This window comes from Triticum aestivum, chromosome 1D, assembly GCF_018294505.1.
Source record: "Triticum aestivum cultivar Chinese Spring chromosome 1D, IWGSC CS RefSeq v2.1, whole genome shotgun sequence".
NCBI lineage: Eukaryota > Viridiplantae > Streptophyta > Magnoliopsida > Poales > Poaceae > Triticum > Triticum aestivum.
Genome location: NC_057796.1, coordinates 110201594 through 110215370, shown reverse-complemented (window position 1 = coordinate 110215370; position 13777 = coordinate 110201594).

Genomic DNA, 13777 nt, shown 5'->3' with positions numbered 1-13777 from the left:
TCTAAGTTTTTCTCTTTCAGCTCTGGCACCTCTACAAATCCCTACTTCCCTCTGCGAAGGGCCTTTCTTTTACTTTATGCAATTTCTATTTCAAATTTGAGTCTCCATCTTCTCTTATAAAAGCACCAACTAAGAGGCAATATGATCGTACTTGAGTATTGGGTGTAGCTAATATGCGAGTGTGTTTCATGAATGGATCAATGATTGAGCATGATGGGCTAGGGATAACTTATTTTAGCGTTGATATTTTGAAAGACATGGTTGCTTGTTGATATGCTTGAGTATTTAAATTATCATGTCAAAACTAGACTATTGCTTTGAATCACATAAAAGTCCAAATGTCCATGCTATAAACAAAAGAATATGATATGACATGTTAGGCAGCATTCCATATCAAAAGTTTTGTTTCTATCACTTACCTACTCGAGGACGAGTAGGAGTTAAGCTTGGGGATGCTGATACGTCTCCAACGTATCTATAATTTTTTATTGTTCCATGCTGTTATACTATCAATCTTGGATGTTTTATAATCATTTTATAATCATTTTTTGGTACTAACCTATCGAAATAGTGCCAAGTGTCAGTTGCTGTTTTCTGCATGTTTTTTACATTGCAGGAAATCAATACCAAATGGAGTCCAAATGCGACGAAACTTCACGAAGATTTTTTTGGACCAGAAGACACCTAATGGGCCCTCGCTGCGCCTGGGGGGTGCTCCAAGGAGAGCACAATCCACCAGGGCACGCCAGGAGGCCCAGGCGCGCCCTGGTGGGTTGTGCCCACCTCGGTGCCCCCGGACCGCCTCTTTGCTCTATAAATACCCCAATATTCCCAAAACCCTAGGGGAGTCGATGAAATATTGATCTAGCCGCCGCAGAGTCCAGAACCACCAGATCCAATCTATGAAACCATCGCGGATGGGGTTCACCACCTCCATTGGCGCCTCTCCGATGATGCGTGAGTAGTTCTTTGTAGACCTTCGGGTCCGTAGTTAGTAGCTAGATGGCTTCCTCTCTCTCGCTAAATTCTCAATACAATGGTCTCTTGGAGATCCATATGATGTAACTCACGACCGGTTTCCTATCTTGAGGCGCCGTACCCGGAAGGGATTGACAACCCCTTTAACACGTCGGGTTGCGAGGATTTGTTATCTGTGTGCAAGGGTTGTTTACATTGTGTTGCTTGGTTCTCCTACTGGTTCGATAACCTTGGTTTCGTATCTGAGGGAAATACCTACCGCTGCTGTGCTGCATCATCCCTTCCTCTTTGGAGAAATACCGACGTAGCTTCAAGTGACATCACACTACAATCAGAGACCTGATACGTCTCCAACGTATCTATAATTTATGAAGTATTCATGCTGTTATTTTATCATTCTTGGATGTTTTACAATCATTTTATAGCAATTTTATATCATTTTTTGGGACTAACCTATTGACCCAGTGCCCAGTGACAGTTGCTATTTTTTGCTTGTTTTTTACATCGCAGGAAATCAATATCAAACGGAGTCCAAACACCGCGAAACTTTTTGGAGATTTTTTAGCGACCAGAAGAAATCCATGGGCCCAGGTGATACGTCTCCAACGTATCTATAATTTTTGATTGTTCCATGCTATTATGTTATCCATCTAGGATGTTTTATATGCATTTATATGCTACTTTATATGATTTTTGGGACTAACCTATTAACCCAGAGCCCAGTGCCAATTTCTGTTTTTCCTTGTTTTTGAGTATCGCAGAAAAGGAAAACCAAATGGAGTCCAATTGACCTGAAAATTGGTGGAGATTATTTTTGGACCAGAAGAAGCCCACGGAGCATCGAAGATGGGCCAGAAGAGTCCCGAGGCACCCACGAGGGTGGGGGCGCGCCCTACCCCTTGGGCGCGCCCCCCTACCTCGTGGCCACCTCGGAGACCCCCCGTGACTTGTTCCCGACGCAAAACCTCTTATATATACAGAAACCCCCAGAACATAACCTAGATCGGGAGTTCCGCCGCCGCAAGCCTCTGTAGCCACCAAAAACCAATCGGGACCCTGTTCCGGCACCCTGCCGGAGGGGGGATCCCTCACCGGTGGCCATCTTCATCATCCCGGCGCTCTCCATGACGAGAAGGGAGTAGTTCACCCTCAGGGCTGAGGGTATGTACCAGTAGCTATGTGTTTGATCTCTCTCTCTCTCTCTCTCGTGTTCTTGATTTGGAATGATCTTGATGTATCGCGAGCTTTGCTATTATAGTTGGATCTTATGATGTTTCTCCCCCTTTACTCTCTTGTAATGGATTGAGTTTTCCCTTTGAAGTTATCTTATCGAATTGAGTCTTTAAGGATTTGAGAACACTTGATGTATGTCTTGCATGTGTTTATCTGTGGTGACAATGGGATATTCACGTGATCCACTTGAGGTATGTTTTGGTGATCAACTTGCGAGTTCCGTGACCTTGTGAACTTATGCATAGGGGTTGGCACACATTTTCGTCTTGACTCTCCGGTAGAAACTTTGGGGCACTCTTTGAAGTACTTTGTGTTGGTTGAATAGATGAATCTGAGATTGTGTGATACATATCGTATAATCATACCCGCGGATACTTGAGGTGACATTGGAGTATCTAGGTGACATTAGGGTTTTGGTTGATTTGTGTCTTAAGGTGTTATTCTAGTACGAACTCTAGGATAGATCGAACGGAAAGAATAGCTTCGTGTTATTTTACTGCGGACTCTTGAATAGATCGATCAGAAAGGATAACTTTGAGGTGGTTTCGTACCCTACAATAATCTCTTCGTTTGTTCTCCGCTAATAGCGACTTTGGAGTGACTCTTTGTTGCATGTTGAGGGATAGTTATATGATCCAATTATGTTATTATTGTTGAGAACTTGCACTAGTGAAAGTATGAACCCTAGGCCTTGTTTCCTATCATTGCAATACCGTTTACGCTCACTTTTATCATTAGTTACCTTGCTGTTTTTATATTTTCAGATTACGAAAACCCATATCTACCATCCATATTGCACTTGTATCACCATCTCTTCGCCGAACTAGTGCACCTATACAATTTACCATTGTATTGGGTGTGTTGGGGACACAAGATACTCTTTGTTATTTGGTTGCAGGGTTGCTTGAGAGAGACCATCTTCATCCTACGCCTCCCACGGATTGATAAACCTTAGGTCATCCACTTGAGGGAAATTTGCTACTGTCCTACAAACCTCTGCACTTGGAGGCCCAACAACGTCTACAAGAAGAAGGTTGCGTAGTAGACATCAAGCAGTTTCTGGCGCCGTTGCCGAGGAGGTGAGTGCTTGAAGGTATATCTTTAGATCTTGCAATCAAATCTGTTTGTTTCTTGTTTTATCACTAGTTTAGTCTATAAAAGAAAACTACAAAAAAATGGAATTAAGGTTGCCTCATATGCTTCATCTTTTTAATGTCTTTCGTGAAAATGATGGGAAGGAAAATTGTGCTCAAGTACTAGAAGAAGAATTACATAGAATGCTTGGCATAAAATATGTGAATGATGAGCATGATTGCAATGTTGTTAGTATGAATTCTTTGAATACCCATGATGCTAATGATATGCAAAGCCACAAGCTTGGGGATGCTATGTTTGATGAAGATGATATGTTTAGTCCCCCAAGTTTTGATGAGCAAATATATTATGATGAAGGCATGCCTCCTATTTATGATGATTATTGTGATGACATGTATGCTATAAAGAATAAAGATAACCATGAAACTTGTCATCATGATTTTAATTTTCAATTGGATTATGCTTCACATGATAGTTATTTTGTTGAGTTTGCTCCCACTACTATTCATGAGAACAAATTTGCTTATGTGGAGAGTAATAAAAATTCTATGCTTGTGCATCATGAAAAGAATGCTTTATGTGATGGTTATATTGTTGAATTCATTCATGATGCTACTGAAAATTATTATGAGGGAGGAATATATGCTTGTAGGAATTGCAACAATATCAAGTTTCCTCTCTGTGTTGAAAATCTTGAAGTTATGCTTGTTTTGCCTTCCTATGCTAGTTGATTATTGTTCGCATAAGTTGTTTGCTCACAAAATCCCTATGCATAGGAAGTGTGTTAGACTTAAATGTGCTATTCATATTCTTCATGATGCTCTCTTTATGTTTCAATTCTAATCTTGTATGTGAGCATCATTGAAATCATTATGCCTAGCTAGGGGCGTTAAACGTTAGCGCTTGTTGGGAGGCAACCCAATTTTATTTTTGTTCTTTGATTTTGCTCCTGTTTAGTAATAAATAATTCATCTAGACTCTGTTTAGATGTGGTTTTATGTTTTAATTAGTGTTTGTGCCAAGTAGAACCAATAGGATCTTCTTGGGTGATAGTTGTTTGATCTTGCTGAAAAAGACAGAAACTTTGCGCTGACGAAAATAATTGTTAAAATTCACCAGAACGTGATAAAATACCAATTCTTTTTGCAGTAGATCAATATACAAATTATCCAGGCTGTCCTAGTTTTTCAGAATTTTTGGAGTTCCAGAAGTATTCGAACAAATCAGATTGCTACAGACTGTTCTGTTTTTGACAGATTCCGTTTTCTATGTGTTGTTTGCTTATTTTGATGAATCTATGAGTAGTATCGGAGGGTATGAACCATAGAGAAGTTGGAATACAGTAGATATTACACCAATATAAATAAAGAATGAGTTCACAACAGTACCTAAGTGGTGGTTTTATTTTCTTATACTAACGGAGCTTACGAGTTTTCTGTTGAGTTTTGTGTTGTGAAGTTTTCAAGTTTTGGGTAAAGATTTGATGGACTATGGAATAAGGAGTGGCAAGAGCCTAAGCTTGGGGATTCCCAAGGCACCCCAAGGTAATATTCAAGGACAACCAAGAGCCTAAGCTTGGGGATTCCCCGGATGGCATCCCCTCTTTCGTCTTCATTCATTGGTAACTTTACTTGGAGTTATATTTTTATTCACCACATGATATGTGTTTTGCTTGGAGCGTCATTTTATTTTATTTTCTTTTGCTTGCTGTTTGAAAAAAATACCAAGATCTGAAATTCTTAAATGTTATAGAGTCTTCACATAGTTGCATAATTATTCAACTCCTCATTGATCTTCACTTATATCTTTCGGAGTAGTTTGTTGTTTGCTCTAGTGCTTCACTTATATCTTTTAGAGCACGACGGTGGTTTTATTTTGAAGAATCATGCTTTACTTATATTATTTTGAGAGTCCTAAACAGCATGGTAATTTTCTTTGGTTATGAAACTAGTCCTAATATGATAGGCATCCAAGATGGGTATAATAAAAACTTTCATATAGAGTGCATTGAGTACTATGAGAAGTTTGATACTTGATGATTGTTTTGAGATATGAAGATGGTAATATTAAAGTTGTGCTAGTTGAGTAATTGTGAAATTGAGAAATACTTGTGTTGAGGTTTGCAAGTCCCGTAGCATGCACATATGGTAACCGTTGTGTGACAAATTTGAAGCATGAGGTGTTTCTTTGATTGCCTTCCTTATGAGTGGCGGTCGGGGACGAGTGATGGTCTTTTCTTACCAATCTATCCCCCTAGGAGCATGCGCGTAGTGCTTGGTTTTGATGACTTGTATATTTTTGCAATAAGTATGTGAGTTCTTTATGACTAATGTTGAGTCCATGGATTATACGCACTCTCGTGCTTCCATCATTGCTAGCCTCTTCGGTACCGTGCATTGCCCTTTCTCACCTCGAGAGTTGGTGCAAACTTCGCCGGTGCATCCAAACCCCGTGATATGATACGCTATATCACACATAAACCTCCTTATATCTTCCTCAAAAGAGCCACCATACCTACCTATTATGGCATTTCCATAGCCATTCCGAGATATATTGCCATGCAACTTTCCACCGTTTCATTTATTATGACACGCTTCATCATTGTCATATTGCCTTGCATGATCATGTAGTTGACATCGTATTTGTGGCAAGGCCACCATGCATAATTTTTCATACATGTCACTGTTGATTCATTGCCCATCCCGGTACACCGCCGGAGGCACTCATATAGAGTCATATTTTGTTAAGAATCGAGTTGTAATCATTGAGTTGTGAATAAATAGAAGTGTGATGATCATCATTAATAGAGCATTTTCCCATGACAAAAAAGAGAAAGGCCAAATAAAAAATAAAAAATAAAGGCCAAATAAAATAAAATAAAATAAAATAAAGGCCAAATAAAAAAAGGAAGGCCCAAAAAAAGAAGGGACAATGCTTGTATCCTTTTTCCACACTTGTGCTTCAAAGTAGCACCATGATCTTCATGATAGAGAGTCTCTTATATTGTCACTTTCATATACTAGTGGGAATTTTTCATTATAGAACTTGGCTTGTATATTCCAACAATGGGCTTCCTCAAATGCCCTAGGTCTTCGTGAGCAAGCAAGTTGGATGCACACCCACTTAGTTTCTTTTGTTGATCTTTCATACATTTATAGCTCTAGTGCATCTGTTGCATGGCAATCCCTACTCCTTGCATTGACATCAATTGATGGGCATCTCCATAGCCCGTTAATTAGCCGCGTCAATGTGAGACTTTCTTCTTTTTTGTCTTCTCCACACGACCCCCATCATTATATTCTATTCCACCCATACTGCTATGTCCATGGCTCACGCTCATGTATTGCGTGAAAGTTGAAAAAGTTTGAAAATACTAAAGTATGAAACAATTGCTTGGCTTGTCATCGGGGTGGTGCATGATGGGAGAATTTTGTGTGACGAAAATGAAGCATGGCCAAACTATATGATTTTGTAGGGATGAGCTTTCTTTGGCTAAGTTATTTTGAGAAGACATAATTGCTTGGTTAGTATGCTTGAAGTATTATTGTTTTTATGTCAATATCAAACTTTTGTCTTGGATCTTATGGATCTGAATATTGTTGCTGTCGTGGTTCTAAGTCTGACAGTAGAATGGGGGGTAGGGATGTAGAGGCAAGATCTTAACTATGGAGAAGTTGTACGCAAGAGTTTTACGAGTTCAGGCCCTTCTCGGAGGAAGTAACAACCCTACGTCTCGGAGCCCGGAGGCGGTCGACTGGATTATATGCGTGTGTGTGTTACAGGGGGTGCGAACCCTTGTCTCAGAGGAGGGGGGTGGCTTATATAGAGTGTGCCAGGACCCCAGCTCCCCTCCGTTACACATGATTCAATGTACATAAAGTGAGAGCATTACAGGTAACGTCAATAATAAAGTGCTATAAATGATCATTAAGTCTATGAGTAAACGTGTGACCGTTGCTGCGCAGAGTGGCTTTAGGTCTTCTGCACGTCGAGTGGTTGAGTGGTCGAGTGACCTAAATAAGGAGAGATCTCCGAGTGAATGGTAGGTCGACTGGATTGCACTCGACACCTTTGTTGAGCCCTCTCTATTTGCTCTTGAACTTCTTTGCTTCTAGGACAAGGACCTTAGGTAGGACGTATAGGTCAGGCCTATCTCCCTACCCTAGGTCTATGTCCTCATCATTAGCCCCCGAATGGATTGAGGTCCAAGTGAAAAGAAGGTTGAAGTTGATCTTGCTTCGACTCTTGCCTTTCTCAAGAACTCATCTCTGAACGGAGGCTAGTGTTGGCACTTCGGCTTTGTTTCAGTCGCCTTGATCGATTCAGGAATTGCCGATTAGTTTTTATAATGTCACCCGCCGAGTGTTGTCTTTGACGCGAAATCTTTGGCGTGATCGGTTGCAGAGGATCCCGAATTTCGCGGGATTCGAAATTTTGGTGAAAGCGCGCCAGGCGGAGCGTGCCGTGGTAAGCGGAGTGGATAAACAGGACGTTTCGATTTCTGCGCCACCTTTTTCGCCACGTATCCCGTGTACGACTATTGCGGGATTTGACAGGATCGCCCGGACCCACGCGTCAGCCACTCGGAAGTGGGCCTTTCAAAGCGGCAAGGCCGAGGGGTCTGCACTGTGCGTGTCCATTCTCCTTCTTCTTCCTCTCGCTCTTTCATCCCATCCGACTTCTCCACTCTCGATTCCTCCGCTCCGCCGCCATGGGGAAGGAGAAAACGGTGGCGCTGGAGCGCGCGAAGAAGGCGACGGGGGCGGCGAAAGGCAAGAAGACGAATCGGGGATCTTCATCGCGCTCGGGGCTGCCGCGGGGTTGGATCCAGGGAGATTGGATCCGTTCCTCGCTTCAGCAGGAGGACTTGGATGATATGGCCGAGTCAGGGCTGATCGTCCATGGGCTGCGCGGCTGCCGGAGGGGGAAAAGGAGCCACAGCCGCAACCGGGTGAGTGTGTTCTGCTTGCCACCCATGTCGACCACGGTTTCTCGCTTCCTCCACACCCCTTCTTTCGAGGTTTCTTGAATTTCTTCGGGGCTCAACTCCATCATTTCACTCCCAACACCATCACATACCTTGCCGCATTCGTGTCCATGTGCGAGAATTTTCTGGGGTGTCGACCGCACTGGGGTCTTTTCAAGCACATTTTCACCATCCGCTCCCAAACAGTGAAGAAAGCGAACTCGAACGAGGAGAAAACCCATGTTATCCAGATGTGTGGGGGTCTGGGTATTCAGAAGAGGAAGAGGAGTTCCTTCCCTTCGATGACTCTTCCTGAGTCGGTCAGAGGCTGGCAGTCGACCTGGTTCTATTGCCAGGATATTGCGACTCCAGGCCATTCGACTAGACTTCCCCCTTTCTCTCTTGATCGTGTTCAAACTCCATCTTCGTTGAAAGTGACCGCCGCGGAGACGCCGGAGACGGGCATGTTGGTCGAGAGAGTAGTTCAACTGATCAACCAAGGTGTCACCGGCATGGATCTGCTGGAGGTGTTCCTCAGTCGACGCATTCAACCACTCTAAGCTCGTGACCACTCCATGTGGATGTACTCCGGGGCTGGTGATACTGTTCGGGTTCATCCGGAGGAGGTGGAGGCCAAAACAGTGGCCGAGTGGTTGAGAGGCATCACCGGGAACAAGGACAACCCCAGGGGTGCCAGGAGGGTCAAACCTTTCAGCGAAAGCAACCAGCCAGACAAGGTTTGGCCACTACACTTGATTGCATTTGGATGTGTTTTCTGACTGTTTGTTGATCCGACTGATTTCCACTCGGCTCCTTGTTTTGTAGATTTATACAGAGATGTACTCAATGCCCAATGGCGAGCAAGCTCTGGAGCAGGACCATGAAGGCGAGGACAACGCGGAGGAGAGCAGCGAGTGGGAGTCACCAGCCGACGGTGATGAAGATGAGAGCGATGAGTCGGACGAGGAGGAGGTAGCCGACTCACCACCTCGTTCCGAACGTCGATCCAAGCAGCACCATGATCCCGCGGGCAGGCGCGGCAAGGCTGTGGCCTCGAGCACTCCATCTCAAAAGCGCGCTCGGTCTTCGACTCCAGAATTGGCTGAGAAGGTCACCAAGCAGCCCAAGATCAATCCTTCGAAGGCTCGGAAGACCCTGCCTAAAATCAAGATGGACGTTCCTATTGCTTCTGGGTAAATGTTCTCCCTGTATTTTCTTGTTCTGACCGATTCTCTTGTACTGACCGAGTGGATGATGAACCTTTATAGCCCGGCCTCGGCTGCGACTGATATGGATATCGACAAGACTCCAGTCGACGAGGAAACCGCCGATGCAGCTACCTCCAAAGCCAGTAAGTCTGCCCGACTCAAATTTATTTGGACGACTAGATTGTTTGTCAGCTATCTCTTTGACTTTCTCTGTCTGTTGCAGCACCACGAGATGTTGTTGTGCTCCCGGACGATGAAGAAGAAGTACTGCTGAGGGGAAGGAGGAGGAGGGACGTGGGACTGAGCGGGAAGACGCCTGAGATCCAGGTTCCTCAGTCGACTGAGATGCCTGAGACGGCAGTCGAGCGATCGACAGATCCGGCACGTACCAACGTCACTTTCGCTATCCCGCTGTCGACTGATTGCCCATCAGGATCAGCTGCTTAGACTTCTGTTGCGCCAATACTGACTACTCTGCCATCATCGCTTTTCACTACGTATCAGACTCCGGACGACCCACCGGCTGCCGCCAAAGAAGCTCTTCTTCAGTTGAACCTTGTGATGGGGCAAATGAAAGTGGTGCATGAGGCCAGTCAGGTGGCCTTCAACGCCGGAGCAGCTCTGCAGACCAATGTCCAGGTTAGTTGATTCCTGATTGATCATACTTCTCATCCGATCACCCACTGGGTGTGACTGTTATGAAGTTGTACGAGGCAATTTGAGTCGTCTTGAATTGAATCTTTGAACTAGTGGGGGCACTCTTAGTGCACCCACTGGGTGTAGTCCCCGAGACCATAGTTGACTGCGGGCAGTCGACTGTGGTCTGAGAATCTAAATTTTGTCACTCGGTCTGGACGGACCAGGTCGAATGAAACCAGAACCAGTGGGGGCACGCTAAGTGCACCCACTGGGTGTAGTCCCCGAGACCGTGGTTGACTGCGGGCAGTCGACTATGGTCTGAGAACTTTTCTTTACTCTCATGCTGGGCAGGCCATGTCGAGTGTTTATTCAAACCAGTGGGGGCACGCTAAGTGCACCCACTGGGTGTAGTCCCCTAGACTGCCGTTGAATGTTTGATTCGGTGGTAGTCTTAGAGTAGCTATCCCTGTGATGTCTTTTTATCTTAGTCAACTGATATGGCTTATACTACAGAAATCTTGTGATCTTGGGGCTCAGCTTTCTGCAATGAACAAACAGCAAATCAGCCTCAACCTTGATCTGGAATTGGCCAAGAAGAATCTCAAGACTGCTCGTGATGAAGTAGCTGCCATGGGAGGTAACCAATCGTCAACTGTCTATCTCACTACTAGCACTTTTCCTTCCCATTTTTTGAACCGAGTGACTCCACTCGAGCAGATGTATGTAGTGAAAACCGTCAACTCAAAGCCCGTCTGAAGAATGTTATTTCTTTAGAGAAAATGAAGCAGGCTTTGGAGAAGAAGGATCAGGATATTGCTGCTGCACAGAAGGAAGCGCGAGAGAAGACGGCGCTTGCTGACAAGAAGCTTACTTCAGTCGGCAAGTTAGAAGAAGAGAACTCCAAACTGAAGGCTGCTGTTTCTAACGCCAATCGGGAGGTCGAGCGACTGAAGAAAGACAAGGACAAGCTGACAAACGAGCTTGGGAGCCTCAAGGCCAGGAAGGGCAAGTTGGAGTCTTATCTGGGCCAGCTTGCTGCAAAGCTGGTCCTAAACTTGAAGGTACTGATGATTGACTGACTTATTGCGGTCGACTGTCAAGCCCGATCATATCATCGACTCACCGTTTACTCAACTGTGCAGAGCTTTGCCAAGATTTTGAAGCGGAAACTGTGCGGGTCGAGACAGGTCTTGACCCCATAAATTGCCCAGTCAAAGATGACGTCACAATGAATGTGCTGCGATTGGAATCTCGCATGGACAGCGCGGTTGCTTATCTTGCCCGCCTGAAGGCGGCGATGACTCGGGTTGATGCTGAACTCTGGCCTCAGGCGGAACTATCTCAAGACCTCGAGTCTCTGATGGCTCGACTGAACCAAATACCTGACCGAGTGCAAGAATGGAAAAAGTCGTCTGCTTGCTGCGGTGCTGATGTCGCCTTGTCTCTGGTCCGAGTGCACTGCAAGGATGTCAAAGAAGACAAGCTGGCGGAGCTCAAGGTTGCTAACACAAAAAGGCACACTTTCCAGTCCTTTATGGACACTTTCCTTGACGCTACTACTCGCATCGCAGACAGCATAGACCTTGACAGTTTCTGCGACCCAGCCAGTCCTTCTCCCGATGAGTGACCAAAAAACATTATGCTCCACCTTTATTTGCCTCGGAATGCCGAGTGATTGTGTAATCTTTAAACTTCTTCGGGCTTGATGCTCGAGTACTTTTGATATGCGGTCCGGAACCATAGGATTTATCTGAACTTTGTTTATCTTGAAATATGCTTGCGTTTGTCTTCGAGTGGGTTTTGTTCTTCACTCGGAATAATCTTTGAACTTGAGATGCAGCTCTGAGGAGGAGATTCTAGTCGACCTGCACCTCATCGTCCTTGTGGATGAGGATGGAGCGTACGTTGTACTTGTGGTGTAGTTCCGAGGAGAAGGTTGCAGTCGACCTGCATCTCGTCGTCCTTGCGGATGAGGATGGAGCGTACGTTGTACTTGTGGCATAGCTCCGAGGAGAAGGTTGCAGTCGACCTACACCTTGTCGTCCTTACGGATGAGGATGGAGCGTATGTTGTATTTGTGGCGTAGCTCCGAGGAGAAGGTTGTAGTCGACCTGCACCTCATCGTCCTTGCGGATGAGGATGGAGCGTACGTTGTATTTGTGGCGTAGCTCCGAGGAGAAGGTTGTAGTCGACCTGCACCTCGTCGTCCTTGCGGATAAGGATGTGTTTCAAACTTAGGCGAGTACTGGACTGCAGCTAAGCCCCCGAGTAAGAGGGTTTCTCACCACTCGGTCGGATTTTTTACACTTAGGCGAGTACTAGACTGCAACTAAGCCCTCGAGTGAGAGGTTTGCTCACCACTCGGTAAGATTTTTTACACTTAGGCGAGTACTGGACTGCAGCTAAGCCCCCGAGTGGGAGGGTTGCTCACCACTCGGTGGGATTTTTTCAAACTTAGGCGAGTACTGGACTGCAGCTAAGCCCCCGGGTGGGAGGGTTGCTCATCACTCGGTAGGATTTTTTTCAAACTTAGGCGAGTAATGGACCGCAGCTAAGCCCCCGAGTGGGAGGGTTGCTCACCACTTGGTAGGATTTTTCACACTTAGGCGAGTACTGGATTGCAGCTAAGCCCCCGAGTGGGAGGCTTGCTCATCACTCGGTAGGATTTTTTCAAACTTAGGCGAGTACTGGGCTGCAACTAAGCCCCCGAGTGGGAGGGTTGCTCACCACTCGGCAGGATTTTTCACGCTTAGGCGAGTACTGGACTACAGCTAAGCCCCCGAGTGGGAGGGTTGCTCACCACTCGGTAGGATTATTCACGCTTAGGCGAGTACTGGACTGCAGCTAAGCCCCCGAGTGGGAGGCTTGCTCACCACTCGGTAGGATTTTTTCAAACTTAGGCGAGTACTGGACTGCAGCTAAGCCCTCGAGTGGGAGGGTTGCTCACCACTCGGTAGGATTTTTCACACTTAGGCGAGTACTGGACTGCAGCTAACCCCCCGAGTGAGAGGCTTGCTCGTCACTCGGTAGCATTTTTTCAAACTTAGGCGAGTACTGGACTGCAGCTAAGCCCCTGAGTGGGAGGCTTGCTCATCACTCGGTAGGATTTTTTCAAACTTAGGCGAGTACTGGACTGCAGCTAAGCCCCCGAGTGGGAGGGTTGCTCACCACTCGGTAGGATTTTTCACGCTTAGGCGAGTACTGGACTGCAGCTAAGCCCCCGAGTGGGAGGCTTGCTCACCACTCGGTAGGATTTTTTCAAACTTAGGCGAGTACTGGACTGCAGCTAAGCCCCCGAGTGGGAGGGTTGCTCACCACTCGGTAGGATTTTTCACGCTTAGGCGAGTACTGGACTGCAGCTAAGCCCCCAAGTGGGAGGCTTGCTCACCACTCGGTATGATTTTCTACACTTAGGCGAGTACTGGACTGCAACTAAGCCCCCGAGTGAGAGGCTTGCTCACCACTTGGTAGGATTTTTTAAACTTGGGCGAGTACTGGACTGTAGCTAAGCCCCCGAGTGAGAGGCTTGCTCATCACTCGTTAGGATTTTTTAAACTTAGGCGAAACAGATTCGCGGCTAAGCCCCCGAGTGAGAGGCGTGCTCATCACTCGGTAGGATTTTTCAAACTTAGGCGAAACGGATTCGCGGCAAAGTCAC